Source organism: Tauraco erythrolophus, chromosome 2 (assembly GCF_009769465.1).
Source record: "Tauraco erythrolophus isolate bTauEry1 chromosome 2, bTauEry1.pri, whole genome shotgun sequence".
Taxonomy (NCBI): domain Eukaryota; kingdom Metazoa; phylum Chordata; class Aves; order Musophagiformes; family Musophagidae; genus Tauraco; species Tauraco erythrolophus.
Genome location: NC_141466.1, coordinates 5,549,914 through 5,566,531, shown reverse-complemented (window position 1 = coordinate 5,566,531; position 16,618 = coordinate 5,549,914).

Genomic DNA, 16,618 nt, shown 5'->3' with positions numbered 1-16,618 from the left:
ATTGATGAGATCCCCCTCAGCCTTCTCTTCTCCAGGCCGAGCAGTCCCAGCTCTCCCAGTCTATCCTCATATGACAGATGCTCCAGTTCCTTCATCAACTTTGTGGCCTTTCACTGTTCTTGCCCTAGCAAGTCCATGTCTCACTTGTACTGGGGAGCCCAGAACTGGACCCTACACTCCAGATGTGTCTCTCCAGTGGTGAGCAGAAGGGAAGGATGACCTCCCTCCACCTGCTGCTGACGCTCCTGATGCGGCCCAGGATGCTGGTGGCTGGCTTTGCCACAAGGACACACTGTCAGCTCATATTAGCAATAATCCAGACTTTTCAGGGCAGATGAGACAAAGGCCACTTCTTTAGGTGGGACCTGGACTTCTAAAACATTTAGCTATTTCTGAAAATATCTTCCAGCCCTATTTCCCCAAAGAAGGTGGTGTGTGGTTGGGTTTGTGACCCGTTTACCTAAGCAGTGGGAGGTTTATGTGTTCTTCAACAAAGTGATAACCTACAGCCTCAGAGTCATAGGTCGAGAGGGGCAATCAGATCGTTTGCTGATCCCAGTTACATGTCTCCTAGTCACCTCTCCACTGAACATAGTTAGTTGCACTTAGTGGTGCTTGGCTGGTGCTTATCATCCAGAGAGGTGTCCTGGTTTGATTTGACATTCAAGAGATCTTGGCTTCATCTGGTATTTGTTCCAACAACCTTAGCTATGAACATCTAACTTCTCATTTGAACTTGTCTAGCTTTTACTTCCAGCCACTGGGGTTGTTTTGCCTTTTTCTACCATTAGCACCTAGTCCTGTCTCCTTTAGAAAATGCCTATCAAAAACCAAGCCGAACTTCTTTCAGTCCAAAGTTTTGTGCCCTTTAAATCTCCCAGTGAAAGATGTTTTCTCCAACCTACAAATATGCCTCTTCATTTCTGAAAACTGAATTTTCTATTTCAAACTGGAAGAAAGGCTTGTGCACCCTATTTTTGGTCTGTTTTTTCCGACAGCTTCTCAGATAAAATATGAACTACACTGAAACGCCTCTCCATTTTTTCACTGTTCTTTAAAAAATAAAGTAGAAACTTAAGCGCATAAGTTCTTGTGTTTGCATGCATCAGGCCACAATCAAAACCAGACATGTTCTTCCAGATAATAACTCAGATGTTCAAATGGATTGGAGACAACACCATAAAGAATTAAAATCAAAAGTCTTGCTGCTGAATCCTTCTCAAAAAAAAATCTTATTGCAGGAGAAGAGGTATGCCGGAAAGATCGTCTTCCAGAAGTTCAACCTGATAAGCTAGAGGCTCCTTAAAAGCATGTCAGTCATAAAAACTCATTAATAAGGTCCTTAATAGCTTGAGATGAATCTTAGAACTTAAGACCTCCTTAAATTGTGTTACTGTTTCTGTGTTCTCTTCCAGATCTCAACGTACCTCTCAGGAGCTGCTCGTACCCGTTGCCTCCTTCATGCCATGAGTCTCAATCTTGATTGACAGTGCTTGTTGCGAGCAAATTCTAATACCCACAACAGCAAATACAGCAGATAAATGAGCTACATGCTGTGACTGTGGTGAAGAAAAATGACAGGTCAAGGCCTGCAGCATTTTCTGCTCACAGCTAGTATTAAACATTCTGCAGTAGTTGATGTCAGGCCCACAATTTCAGCTGTAGTTAGAGCTGCAGCAGAAGAGAAGGTAAGAATCAGCACAATTTCTTTGTTTAACGACAGCTTTCTTGGGATTGCCTTGGAAAGGCTGGAGATACTTTTATATTGTCCTTTTACTTATTACTTCCACAGTGTAATTAAAGAAAGCTCCAGTCTTAGTTTAAAGCCACTTTGTTAAATATTACAAAAAAGTAATATTTAACAAAAAAGTTAAAAAACACACAGGAGATAAGACATTGCCCTTCCTGCTACGAATACAGAGTATGTAAAAGAGACAACTTGTATCTGAGACCAAGAGAAGCCACTATCAAAGACAGTCACCAGGAAAATTCTGTATACTGAGTTTTGAAATGTTACTGATAAATGTCCCACATGGTATCAGACTCATTGCTCTGAATCTACAGACTGTAATGACATTTGGAATGAATTTCACTCCGATTTTATTTTCATGGTGGGGAAGAAAACAAAGTTGTGGGTTCTCTTTTGCTCAGAAATCAAATGTCTCTGCACCCAAAATAGTGACTAGAGTAAGGACCTATACTTGGTTTGGGGCTTTTTATTTTCTCCACTGACTTTTTGATAATTAGCGACCTACATTGTAGAGGGTTTCTTTTTCTCCCCTTGCTCCCAACTGGGCTCACAGATTCCTGTGACTCACAGAAATTTTTAAAAAACAAACCACCAAATGTGTGACTTTAGAAGTATCAGTTACAGTTTCATTATCAGTTATGAGAGGGGATTCCACATACTCTCAGTGCAATGGAAAGGAGCACCCCTTTGCTCATTAAGGTATAGGTGAATGTCAGTTCTAGGAAACTGACTTTAATTCCAAAGCCAGACTCCTCATCCGTGTCCCTGGCTTTGAGCTGTTGATACTAGAAGCTCTTTCGATTCCATCAAGTCAGACCTGTCCAGATCCCAGAGGTTTTTGTAAAATCAAGGTTCATTAAGACACCCTTAAATGTCAGGCCTGGATTTCTCCTCTAACATGCTCAGTGTTTCCAAATAATTATTTGTCCCAGATTTTTCCCTAGTTATGTTAAATGGCAAGACAACCATTGGACTCCAAGGTAAACTGCAGACCTGTGTTTATTCATGCAGTGTTTCTAACCCAGTATGCAAAATTGAGCTAGAACAAAATGCATGCCTTGTTTGATCTTTAGGGAAAAGAGCAAGATGCAGAGGTCTAGGGTTTATTCCCAACTCTGCAATGCTCATTTCAGATCTTGATAGGATAGATCTGTAAAACGGCTGCAACACTCGCCCGCTTTTCTAAAATCCTCCTGCTATGAATGCCAATGTATCAATTAAGATTACTGCATCAATGACTCTTATTCACCAACACAGCACACTACACCATGACCAGGCAAACTTCGCTTGTTCTGTGATACAGAGAGAAACGTTTTTTTCACCCAACAGCTTGCTAACACATTTACTTGGCGCACAAAAACGTTCATCAGACATTTACAAACCAAACACTCAGGGCAGGAAATCCCGGAATTGAAGTTACCTTTGCAGCTCTATTTTAGTTTTATCTACCTCTGTGCTTTAGGAGAGAGTCCTTTCGTGCTCTCACAACAACTTTTTCCACCCGGCTGCCAGCTCTTTGCCCGCGCAGGCTGCAAAGCCAGTCATTTGGTGAGCCGCTCTTTGGGCTTTCGCGTCCTCCCCTTTGCTCAGCGCCTCGCCTCACGCTTTACCTACTGCTCAAAAACACTCTGAACATAAAATTACTCAGAGGCTCTTGCCTCATCGCTAAAGCATCTGAGTATCTTTGAGTGTTAGCTAATCTTCGTTCGTAAGCCCTGCAACGTGAGGGGGTGGTACAATCCACATTTTACACACAGGGAACTGAAGCACCAAGTGATTAAGGTCAAAAGTTTCCATCACTTCTGTGTACTCCCTGGGACCTGATTTCTCAGTTTGTTCAATACTCCGCTTTCCGTCTCCAAAGCACAGCAGGCATTACCTCAGCTACAGCTGTGAGAACTCAGCACTCCTTCGCGTCAGACCCGAAATCTCCACCCACACGTGCGTAATACGAGGAGCGCCCAGTCGGTCATCACCCCTGACGAGGTAGGTTTCAAAAATTTGCCCGGCACCGCACAGAAATTTTGTGGCAAAGAAGAGGATGAAGCACTGTTTCCCAGGCGACCGCCTTCGGCACTCGGCTGCGCTCGCTCTCGGAGCGATCCCTTCCTTCAGCCAGCAGCTTCAGAATGGGAGGGCAAGGCAGGGGTCCTGGACACACCGAGGATGTCCTCTTCGCTCTGCCTCACACCCCTGACTCCTTCAGGATAAATGTCTGACATACTGTGAAGGAGAGGGGTGTTCTCATGTATAGCACTTGGGAGTTCTTTAACGTCAGGGGAAGCAACAGGAATTGCGGGACAAAGGTAATGGATAATCCCTGGTGTAGAAATGGCAAAACTCCAGGAGTCTGAACACCAGTCCATGCTCAAGCACAGATTGTGCAGCAGGGCACACGTGTCTCTGCCCACTGCCTCTCATTTTCTCCTCTTCATTCCTCGCTCCTCCCTGCTCAGCTGCCACCTATTTCTTTCCTTTAATTTTATTCTCTTCGACTTTCGGTCTCCATTCCTCAAGCTTCGCCACCTAGTTTCCGTCCCTTTGCTTTACCAAGTTCCAGTCCTTTTTTCTAGCCCACCTGGCTAAGTCTTCATTTCCTCAAAATTCATAATATCGGACATTTTGCTGATAGCCTTCACCTTCCGTTCTCTGTTTTCCCACTGCTTGTCATAGCCTTCTTCCTGGGCTCCTCCTATCCCTATCCTTCCCAGTTCCTTCCTTTACTTGATCTTTTTTCCTCCAGTTGTTTCCTTTTCTCATTCCATGTTTTAGCTCCTACGAAGAGTTGGCGTTTCTTCCATCACCGTTTTCCCCAGTCCCAGTTGGTTTCTATTCCAGTACCATTGATGAACGAATTGATGGATTGAATCTGTTCCTTACATAGCTTCTCAGTATCTGTTTTCCTGTCTCCCACAGAAACTGTTCTGTCTCCCCAGCTCTGAAATTCAGTCTTCTTCAACTCTAGTTACCAGCAATCACCACCAAGTCTCAGCTGTCACTCAAGTAACAGCAGGCGCTTCCCAAGATGCAGATATTCCCTTCTTCTACGATGCTTGCTGGCAAGACAAAGGCCACTAAAAGCACGAGATATGGAGAAGGTCCCTTGTTCCATTCACATTGCCTCCCATCTTGATTTGGACTAGTGTGGGGCAGGAATTGTAGGAGGCCCAGCCTTGCCCTACAGGTCTGAGCTTCAGCAAACGTTCTCAGGATCACACTGCACGGTTGGACCCTGTGGGCAACACTGGATCTGTGAGGGGATGGCATATGCTCTATCACGCTGTGAGGAACACACACTTGCAACTTGCTGCAGCTCTGGATAAAGCCAGTTTGGTTTAGCAGAAGAACTGAAAAATCAATAAAAGAAGTGGTTTGATCTGGAGGAAAATGGAGATTTTTCTGTTCCTTTTATGAACTTAAAAAATTATATCCGCCTGCATTTTTACTCATTAGAAAACCTTTCATTTCCATTTACAGCATTGGAAACATAAAAAAACAAAGGGCATGAAATGAAGAACAGGGAGGCAGTGCTACAGCTTCCTGCCTTTTAACTAAGGAGCTTTTGGTTAATGTTTTGGTATGTGAGGAGACCTAGGCTCTTCTTCCACAGCTAATATCACCAGATGGTACGGGCCAGGGTAAGGTGTTCCCGACTTTGCATGTTGAGACTCCTCTATTCTATTTAGAAATACTCAACTATTAATTGAAATAACCTCGATAAGATTACTCATCGTTAGATTATGATGAAACCTAACTTCTCGGTGCTCTCTCTCCTACCCAGAAAATAAATTGCTATTAAAGTGCCACAGTCTGAGCAAGAGGGACTGAAAGACTACTCCTGCATACTCTGTGCTTCAGCATAGCTTGGAGATATCCTTACTTCACCAAGGAGGGTAAAGGAAATCCAGGTTTGCCTCTGTCCTCATCAAGCTTTCTGCAGCAGAGGCAGAATTTAAACTGTGCCAATCACCTTCTGTATGTGAGACCTCCCCTGGGCCACTGGGTAACAGGGGGAATTGGCACTTCCACTTGTGTTCACCCTGAAATACTTTCCTGTGGTTTGACTTGAAAAAGTCTCTACCCACAAATGCAAAGAGCAGTTGACTACCAATAGGTTTAAACTGACACTTGGCACTTCTTCGAGTTGCAAATAGCACATCCCTGATGCATAAGTCTTTCTGTTGCCGTAAGTCAGGTTTCTGCTCCTAAGAATGGGTCATCAGGCATTTTAAAGAAAAAGTTGGTGGACTATTTTACACAGACAAAACGGTGTATTTTTTTCCCCTAGTCTTTTTCCTAGAAAAGGATGAGATATGTTAAGTCAGGCTGTCCTTCTTTCTCACCCCTGTCACCAAATTCCCTGTGGAGATCAATATCAGACACTTCATCCAAAAAATATGTGGTTTGACAAACATGGAGAAACCAAGAAACTGAGTTTTAACGTCAGCGATGCTGAGCACTTTATTAGTAAACTGGTTTTGCCTGGTTCTGCTTATAATTAAGACATAAGATTGAAACACATGTTCTAATTTCATTCTTGAGAGATGTGATATCAGCTTTCTCTAAATAATAACACTGATGGCTTAACATCGAGCAGATACGCTGAGTATTGAACTAAGGCAAGAAACGGGTCAGCGTGCGTAGGTGCCTCTAACCTGTGAAAACGCTCCTGCAACGGTGAATCTTCAATTAGGGGATTTACCTTCGATGAGCAATTCAGACGTTAAATCAGCTACAGACTACAACAGCGTTGTGGGTTTTTTAAGCATAGTTCAGTGGAAGTAGGTGAACTACTGCAGAGCTTCGTTAGAATCGTGCAGGACTTCATTAGAAGAAGTGGCCCTCTCTGCTTGGGATAGCTCTGCTGCCAGGAAGCTTCTCCAGAGTTTGCAGACTCCCACTTTGAAGTAAAAACGCTGCTCTGCTTCGGTCTGGTGTAAACTCTTCACATTCTGGTGTCACCTGTCCTATCTATAGAGGAACTAATCTCTCTGATTAGTCGGAGATAATCCTGGTTTAATCAATGCCCGATTACGGCACACAAACCAAGCAGCCAAGGGAGTAGAACCATCTTCCTTCTGCAATCTCCACACGAATCTACCACAAGGCAGAGAGCGCAGAGATTACTTCCTCCCCGCATCTCTAGGGATTCAATGTACCGTAGAAAGAGAACAGAGATCAGATAGATATCTGCTCCCACAGCCAATGTAAAGTATCTCCAGCCAGAAGAGTAAATAGTCACGGGAGCATTGGGACTCCTGGAACGGTGTTCCTGGAATGACCAGGAATAACTAATGGCTGCTATTTCGGATGGAGGACTTCTAGAACACAGACACACGTAGGCTGAGTGTACTCGTAGGGGCTAGATGAGAGTGACCATATCAGAGCGTACGCAGCGAGCCACACGGACACTGAGATCCTATCTCTAGGACACAAGAAAAGCCTGAAGTTTATCACTCCAGTTTATTCTCCATCCCACTGAAGTGGACCAGATAAAGCCCCTCTCAGGACGTGGATTCTGAATCATGATTATAACTGACCATGATGCTGTTAGACCTGCTGAATACTCCAAAAGAGACGCTTCCCTGCTCAGGTAGGGGGATGACTGGTTAAGGGCACCGTTGGGGGAGACAGAGTTGAGCTTATGCTGTCCTGGCTACCCTCAGAGGAGAGGCAGGAGCCCAGGGAGTGCAGTGCAGGCAGATCTGAGCAGCGGGGATGAGTGCTCTCACAGCTGCAGCCTGCAGACTAGCTGCACAGTAGCCTGGCATTGTGCCTGTAAGAACAGAGAGGCTCAAAGATTCAGAGGACTTAGAAGAGCTGAAAAGCTATTGCTGAGAGTGTCAAAGAGAAAAAATTCGTGGGGAATCTGTGAAGACCACCCACTCTGTATTCTGTAGATATCACACCACTGCCTTTATCCGTGTTGTTGCTGCCTCTGTCATCTTAAGATTTAGTTTTCTCTGTTTCACTTCTGTATCACCTGTGCATACACATGTACATAGCTGTATATGCTTACCAGAGCATACAGCCCACGGATTACTTGCCTGATAGAAGAACTATTATTCACAAGCATACCCAGCATATGCTGTTCTGGGTTTCCCAGCAGATGATGTGACACAGGGCAATCTCTTTGATACTCCCTGGAACCACACCTGAAATGCAGCCATTTCTTCAGGTGAATATCATAGCTGTTCCTCAGTGCACACCTAAATGACTTTTTTAGGCCAGGAAATGACAGGATGCCATAAACCTGCTGAAATCGCAAGCAGAAACCTATGTAGGCAGATACAATGCCCTCATTGAAACATGTCAGGCCAGCTCAGACCTTTACTGCAGTAATAAATCCCATGGAATAGTTACTGACTATGAGCTCCTTGTTTCTGCCTCATGTTCTCACGAAACGTCACGACAAGCTATTTGAGAATTAGCCATTTAGTTTGTGCTTCCCTTTGGTCTTTTTTTAAAATGAATGAGTTTGGGAAATGTGCATAACCATAAAAGGGAAAAAATGGCAGAACAGCAGAACAAGGAGGCCGAGGAGATCAGGACCAGCTGTGCGCTGGACTTAGGTTATTTGACTACTGCTCCACAAGCTAGACATGACCCAGACAGGATAAAGCTGTACATAATGTACTTAAATACCTGGTGCTGGGCTTGCAGCCTTTACCTTGTTCACAGTGAGATATTTCCTTCAATCTATCTTCAGCTGTCATGAGAAAGCATCTTCTTAGTTTTCTTACACACAACATCTATTCTTCTGTACAGAGAGGACTTGAAATGTAAACATACTTTGATGACAATGATGAGGAGCTGACTAGCACTTCAGCAGCTCATCCATCTGAAAAAAAAAAAAAGAAAAAGAAAAAGATTTGCAATGGAAAACTCTGAAACTTCTCTACCAAATGAAGAAATGCTTCCTCTAAAGAGCACGGCAAATTCATCAGTCCAATTAGAAAGCATGCAATACGCTTTTGGACAAAAAACTATTACAGAAACATAACAAAAATCATAAATCTGCAGTCCCTCAGAAGTTGCCTGTCCCACACAGTCTGGGTTATGTCACTCTGCCATGAAAAGGGACTCCCACTCCATACGAAGAAGGGCAATGCACAGAGAGATTCATTTGCCTGCTGCAGGTGATTCAGATCAGACAGTGCTCGATTTTAATGCTCTAAGACCAGGAGGATGCAAACACAGTTACTGAGGGTGCTCCACGTAGACCAGAGATGAACAGATTTCTACAGCATCTCCTAGACATGCTACACGACTTCTTTCCCTACTATTCCCAAATCTATCTGGGACTACTTTTACTTCTCCCCACCTGAATGAGTGAATGGTAATTTATAGTAAGCAGCTTGTGAGCTGTGTTCTGCAGCTGCAAAAATTACAGAAGTGGGGGCATGTGACATGAAAACACATTCTCCGCTTGTACATGGCAGAAATCTTACAAAACGCTCTCTGTGAAGACAGGAATAAATTATTATGTTAGTGTTACCAACTAGTGCTGTCACTGCAAAAATGGGGAGTCCCTTCTCCCTGAAATCAGTATGAATCAGAAGAAAACAATATACTTTTTGAGCTAAAACACATGATTAGAGTCACCTCACGGACATTGACTAAACCCGTGTTTACAAAGCGAAATCACCATTTCCCTGGTGGGACATGATCGTTAGTTTTTAGGAAACAATCTATGGACTCTGTTATTTAATTCAGCGACTGCTGGTAAATTCCCATACGTAAACAAACATCCTTCTTTGGAGGAATTTTTCTTGGGGAAATTCTGGCACTGCTAATACAGGGAAAATAGATTTTCTCTCCACTTGGAAAGCTGGCTTGAATTTCTGGCCACTCATACAAATGTTATTCCCCATGCACAGAATTTGCTCTATGCAAAGGAAATGCTTTTCCTTTGCTTTTGAATGTCCAGGAGTGAATTGACTTCCTCATTGTCATTGAAACTGGCTGCGAGCTTTGAACAGATCCAAAATGTAGTTAACCTCTTAACATACAAGATTCTGAAACCTATTCAATACTGAATGCTTTTGAGGTAAAATCCCAGTGAAACTGTTTGGCTGGGGGTGTGCCTAATGAGATTAAATCCCACACGTACACTAGATATTCTAAAATAGTATTTACAGTAAGCACGGAGGGTACCAAACCCCTTATACAATTCTATTCTCTCTGACAAAATCAAAATAGTCTCTTCCCGAAAGAGATGCTGCGCATCTAGCAGAAGTTATGGGGCTGATATAGAAAGTACAGATGAAGCTCAATAGCCCGTGTCATTGAGGAGGTCAGACAAGACAATTATGAACATAAAAAGCTGGTCAGAAACATTCACCATGCATTGTAGAAATGGGTATTTCTTGGCTATTTCTCCACATTTTGATGAATTGGGGGAAATTACAAAAATTATACAGGGAAAAGATTGACAGGCTTCATGCTTTATGATTCATGACTAAAGATTACCTTCACATGGTGACTTTTTGTTCACTGAGCAGTCTTCACGTTGCTGACAGCTGCTGAGGAGGACAGATATTTCCATCTTGAGAGAAAACAATGTCAGCAGTTCTCCCATATTAGTAAGGAATGATACAGAGTCATTCATTCACATATTCACCAAGCACATGGAAATTAAACACAGTTTGAAACAGCTTTAGTGATTTTAAAGAGCGTAACGTTGGCTTAATAAATGGAAACATAAGTAAGAAAATACGTTATTGGAAATATCTAAAAGAAATGAGAACAGGTTGTGCTGATTTTTTTACCATTCAGACTATAAAAACCGCATATATTTTTGAAGAAAATAAAAACTTCCAGTGAGACTAGAGTTCACTGAGAAAGGAGCTCTTAGCTCTTTAGCACACGATGCTAAACAACTAAAAGACTGGCAAGTCTGCTGAACTGCAGGCTGTTCTATCTAAGAAAGTTTGACTGACTGCATTATGCATTGAAATTGTTCAGGGAATAGAGGAGAGAGGAGTAAGGGCTCTAATTGCGTGAGCAGGCATTCACTAGCTCCATTCCCTGACCCTTCCCATCCACTCCCAGAGGGTATAGCTCTGTGCTAAATGCTTATCTCATACCTAAAGTTAGAATAGCTGCTTATGTCATCTCATCAGACAGGAATATAGAAGGAAAACAATAGCAGTCCCCACTGGACTTCAGATTGCATTGTCTTTAGCTATCCATTTGTTAACCAGCTGCTGACTCACGGATGCCGAAGTGCTGGCTGAAGCAAACAGCTCCAAAACCTAGACTCTGCTTTAAGGTCCCCCGCTGCTGCTGTGCACTGTACATTTAGGCAGCACAGAAGTTGTCCCAGCCTAAAGATCAAGGTAAAGACTAAAATGAGTGGGCTTGCACTACCTAAACCCAGCCATTTGCTCTGTGAATTAAGGCATGGTGACTACTACAGTTTGGGAAAGAGAAGACCACCACCCCTATGCAGAACCCATCCCTCCACAGCATTATGTACGCAGTGCTTCATGCTTACAAACCCCAACCCAAAACAAACGGCAGCCACAGTTCACAGTTAGGTGAAGTCTGCTAAACTTGGATGGAAACTTTCTTGAAGCAGAGCCCATGCTGTAAATATGCATGGTGAATAACGTGTCTAGGTGTTAAGGCACAGCAAACACAAAACAAGAAAGGCTCTATCCTAGAGAGTTCGTAGTCAAAACTAAACAAGCAAGATACAGAAAAGTGTGAGAAAAGAAGCATCCTTACACTTAGTGTACAACTGAGAAACTGAGCCACAACCCCAAATCCCACAGGAAAACTGGCAAAGTGCAGGCTGGGAAAGTATCATCAGGAACAACCCAACCCGTTTCTGCAGTCTTTCCTAGGCATCTTCTTAACCACGGTGAGAAACAGGGCACTGAGCTCCATGGGCCTTTGATTTGGCTTACTTATCTTCTTATTTGGCTGTTCTTATCTTCTTAAATTTAGTCACAAGCCCTGTTTGAACCTGCTTCGAAATCCACTGAAAGCACTTTACTCTCTTATGCAAAAATAATGTTGGTCTTCTGCTTACTTCTCGGTGGGGCTTACTGGAATTCTCTGCACTGTGCATTGCAGAGGGTCCGTAACGGTGGGCTTTACTGCTCTCTCAAAGGCACATATATATAGCTATACATCTGCAGTTCTCAGGGGGCCCTGAGGCTCGCTCCAGTATGTACAGATATCAGAGGAATGGATGACAGATAAAAATCAAGTTGGAAAGATACTGTTATTACCACTGTAACCTTTTCACACTTTTCACAGACTGTCAAAAAAACAGTGCTGGAAAGGCACTCTGTTCTTAAAAATGCCCAATGTTTGCCTCCATAGGTCATTTATCTTAATGTTTCACCAGCCTTAATGGGAGAATATTAGTCTTAATGTTTAACCTATAGCTCAACAAAAGGGGCTAAGGCAGGATTTGAACTTTTAACTTCTTTGGAACCCACTCCAGTTCCAGCCCTTTACTTCTGACATTTGTATCACAGGCATTGAAAAGAAGAAAAGAAGAATAAAAATAAAATAAAAAAAAAAAAAAGGAGAGAAAAAGCAGAAGAAAAGCAGAGGGAGGCTTGGCCCAGTGGCATAGATAAGAACCCCTACTCCCAGTGCAGTCCCTTGCCACAATACCCTGGTTAAAGTCTCCCTGGGAATCCGGGGTTTCTCTTACTGTATTCAGATGAGTATAATGGAAAATTCACAAAACCAGTACAGGTCTTGCTATCTAAGTGGCAGAGATGAGTTTGGGTAATTTCTTTTTTTTACCATCACTACTTGATTCAGTAGTAAGCATCAGTTTTCTGTCTGATAGAGGTTTAAGGGATTTTCCTCCCTCTTTCTCTTCTGCACTGACAAGCTCTTCTCATCACTGCTCCAGCAGGAAAAGAAGCAATGAAACGCCTCCTGGAAGACAGAAGTGCTGAACTCAAGTGTGACCTCAAGAACTGCTATTGCAATAGAAGGGATTTCCCTGTTATGATCCTTTTCCTCCCTTCTAGATGAATCACATTTCTTACAGAATCATCCAATATTAAAAGACCTGGCAAATGATGGAGCTATTAAAGTCTGACTGTTACTATCCATATATATTATCATCGTCATCATCCTATGATAAAATATTATATGACTACTCTCTTGACAATGAGTCTTACCTCAGGCAACCTCTGAAACGCTTGGTGATGGTGTTCTGAACACTCCGAGGTCTCAGTTTAACTCAGTGAGCATGAGCTCCTCCTTCTCAAACAGTAAAAAAAAGTGAAATAATCAAAATAATTTAGAGATCTGGAGCTTCTCAAGCCCGGTAAAGAATTGTTATTGATTGACGTATATGAAACTGATTACTTAAATACCCTCTGAAGATGAATATTCTGCAGCTTCCCTAGGCAGCCTGCTCCAGGCTTATACAAAATTCACCACTTCCAAGGGTGGGATTTTTTAGCCTTACGCCTAGCCTGAGTCTAGGAAGTTAAAATTTAAAGTATTTCTTATCCTGTCCTCAACAGCAAGGAGAACTTCCCTCTTCCCTCAAAAGCTATAGATATATATATGTACAGAAAAATATGTGTATCAATATACATATAGGTATATGTGTGTCTGTATGTGTGTGTTTACACACACACACTTCAAAAAATATTTTCCTTGCCCATATATATATGTACATATGTTTATATTCTGTCAAATATAAATGTTATATCATAAATGGTGGGATAAACTATGGGCTATAATTATAAGAAATCGGAGTAAATCAGAAAAGAGGAATATATATTCATGCATTCTACAATTATTGATGTTGTTGATGTTTTTAAATGTATTCCTACATTGCCTAGGAGACCTGGTTGACAAGACAGAACTTCATTTTGTGCTGTGCAAACTCAGATCAAATTGATTCCTGCTCAGAGTTGTATGATTAACATGAGCCTTAGCCATCTGCAAGCAAGAATCAAGCCACATGTATATAATAATTAACAAATATTCAGATGTGCTCACTGTTCAGAAAAACAAGAAGAAGCTGTTGCCTTTTTGGGTTTTCCTGGGGCTCAGCATCTCCCTCACAGGCTCACAGGTAACACCTGCAGAACTATTAGTCTCCTTACTCACACTTATTTTCCTTTCCTTCCTCCTGTAAGCGAAAACCAGAAGGAGCTAGGACCACTTGTTCATTTATTTGCTGCAGTTTCACATACAAAGCAGAGTGTAAGTCAGCCTGGTTTTTCCTACGTCCTACCTTAGCTCCTCATTCCCACTCCATGGTGAAACTCTCCACCACTTCAAACACTCTCTGTAAAACTCAGTGAGTGGCTGGCCTTCACATCACATGAGAGAAATGCTTTCAGTAAAAATAAACATATATATATACACATATAGCTATCTCCATTTTCTAATTCGATCATTTCAGTAATCCAATACCTCAGCTCACATAACGGGACAGAGAAGAATGTCCAGGAGCAGGGAATGGCAAGATGCTGAAGGAAACATACACTGGGTAAATCACACCACAGATGCTGTGGTAGTTATGCAAGTACATGCTCAGGCCCAGTTCCCTCAGGCATCCAGTCCCCTGGATCTCAGCCATCCATCAGGCCACCAGTCTTTATGTTAGGAGCCTTCCTACCCATCTACTGCTTTCCAAGGTAGCAGAGAATCTAGGGGAAAAAAGGAAAAATAAAAAAGAAAAAAAAAAAAGAAGAAAAGAATTGTACTAAAGAAATAAACAAAAATCTTTTTTTAAAGAAATCTCTGCGAGGAGAGGATAAAAAAAAAAAAAACAAAAACAAAAACAAACATTGGAAGGGATTCTTCTTCCAGGTACATCCCTAATTTCTTCTTTAACAAAGGCAGAGAAAGGACGTCAGGCTGCGCAGAGCCGGACCCCGGGAAAGCGTGTGCTGCCCCAGAACCACAGCCTGCAACAGGACAGCGTGTGCTGAGCCAACTGCTGCTTCTGGAGGCAAGGTGAGGGAGCTCAAGGCTGAACTCTTCCAAAATCCACCTGTTCTCTGAAGGAGGTCAAGATTTAAGACCTGATTTCAAAGTGTGGAGCAATCCTAGCTCCTCATCGAGTCAGTGGGAGCAGAGGATGCTCGGGATCGGGCAGGAGCTCAGCATGTGAAGATAAAGACTTTGAAGACTGCAAGAAACTCTGTTGCACTGTATTTCATTTCTTAATGAACTGCCCTTTTTCCAGCATAAATCCCATCCAGAAGTCTTACTTACAGGCCTTAAGTATTGCATTTTATTCACTGAGTTTTTCCATTGCACAGATTTTAGGATATTGTTTAAAAATGTGAATTGATTGATTATAGTTGTTAAATTTTCAAGGCCAGGTTGGATGAGGCCCTGAGCAACCTGATCTAGTTGGAGATATCCCTGTTCCTTGCAGGGGGGTTGGACTAGATGACCTTTGAAGGTCCCTTCCAGCCCTAACGATTCTATGATTCTATGATTTAATGTTTCCTACAAACTGCTAGGCCTGGCCAAGAGATTACGAACATGCTCAGGCACTTGGATCTCCCTGACTTGGTAACTTTAGCCTGAAGCTCTGCCTCTTGCCTACGACAACTTTACCTTTAGCAGGGCTGGATTAAAGCATATTAACATCTCCTCCCTAAAATACCAGCACATGGAGTTATGGGATGACGTTATCAGTCTAACCTGTAACTAAAGAAATGAATTCGCTTGTGGTCACTTAAAATACAAAGCCAAAACTGTGAAGCAGATGCAACCTAAATGAAAGAAAAAAAAACAACAACAAAACAAAACCAAAACCTGCCCCTCCACTCTGCTCTTGTGAGACCCCACCTGGAATACTGCATTCAGCTCTGGGGTGGCCAACAGAAGAAGGACATGGAGCTGTTGGAACAGGTCCAGAGGAGGCCACGAAGATGATCCGAGGGCTGGAGCACCTTGTCTAAGAAGCCAGGCTGAGAGAGTTGGGGCTGTTCAGCCTGGAGAAGAGAAGGTTCCTGGATGATCTTATAGCAGCCTTCCAGTACCTAAACAGGAAAGCTGGAGAGGGACTTTTTGCAAAAGCATGTAGTCATCGGACAAGGGGTAACGGCTTTAAACTGAAAGAGGGCAGATTTAGACTGAATATAAGGAAGAAATTTTTTACTCTGAGGGTGGTGGGGCACTGGAACAGGTTGCCCAGAGAAGTTGTGGATGCCCCATCCCTGGAAGTGTTCAAGGACAGGTTGGATGAGGCTTTGGGCAACCTGGTGTAGTGGAGGGTGTCCCTGCCCATGGCAGGGGGGTTGGAACTAGATGATCTTTGAGGTCCCTTCCAACCCAAACCATTCTATGGTTCTATGATTCTATAAAAACACCAACTTGCCTGGGTTTGAAAACAGTCCAGAAGATGAACAGTGTCAAACAGGACGGGTTCCCTTTCCATCCCGTTGGGATGTCAGCCCCAAGCAGGGCAGCACCTACACCCCGAGACCTCTCTGCGTGGCGAGGGGTCCAGCGGGCCCCTCGTCACGCTTCTCCGTGTGGACGAAGACGAGCTACAGCCTCCTGGGGAAGCGGGAGCCTCTTGCTGCCGCCGCCACTGGCGCTCAGAGGGTGTCGGGGTGCAGCCCGGGAGCAGCGGTGCTGCCCCGAGCCCCGGGCACGGCAGGGCAGGGCAGGACCGGCTGCAGCTGCCGGTTCCCCAGCAAAACTCCCCGGTGCCCGAGGGGCTTTTTACACCCGCCGTGGTGGCGCCAGGGCGATGCCCTGCACCGGGGCACAGAGCCGCTGCGGCCCCAGCGACTCGGGCTGCGGCTCGGGCCGCCCTCCCCCGCACCGAGCCGGCCCGCGGGGCCTGCGGGACGGGATGGGCACCCCCTCTGCGGGATGGGGAGCGGAATAAGGAAGGCGGAAATG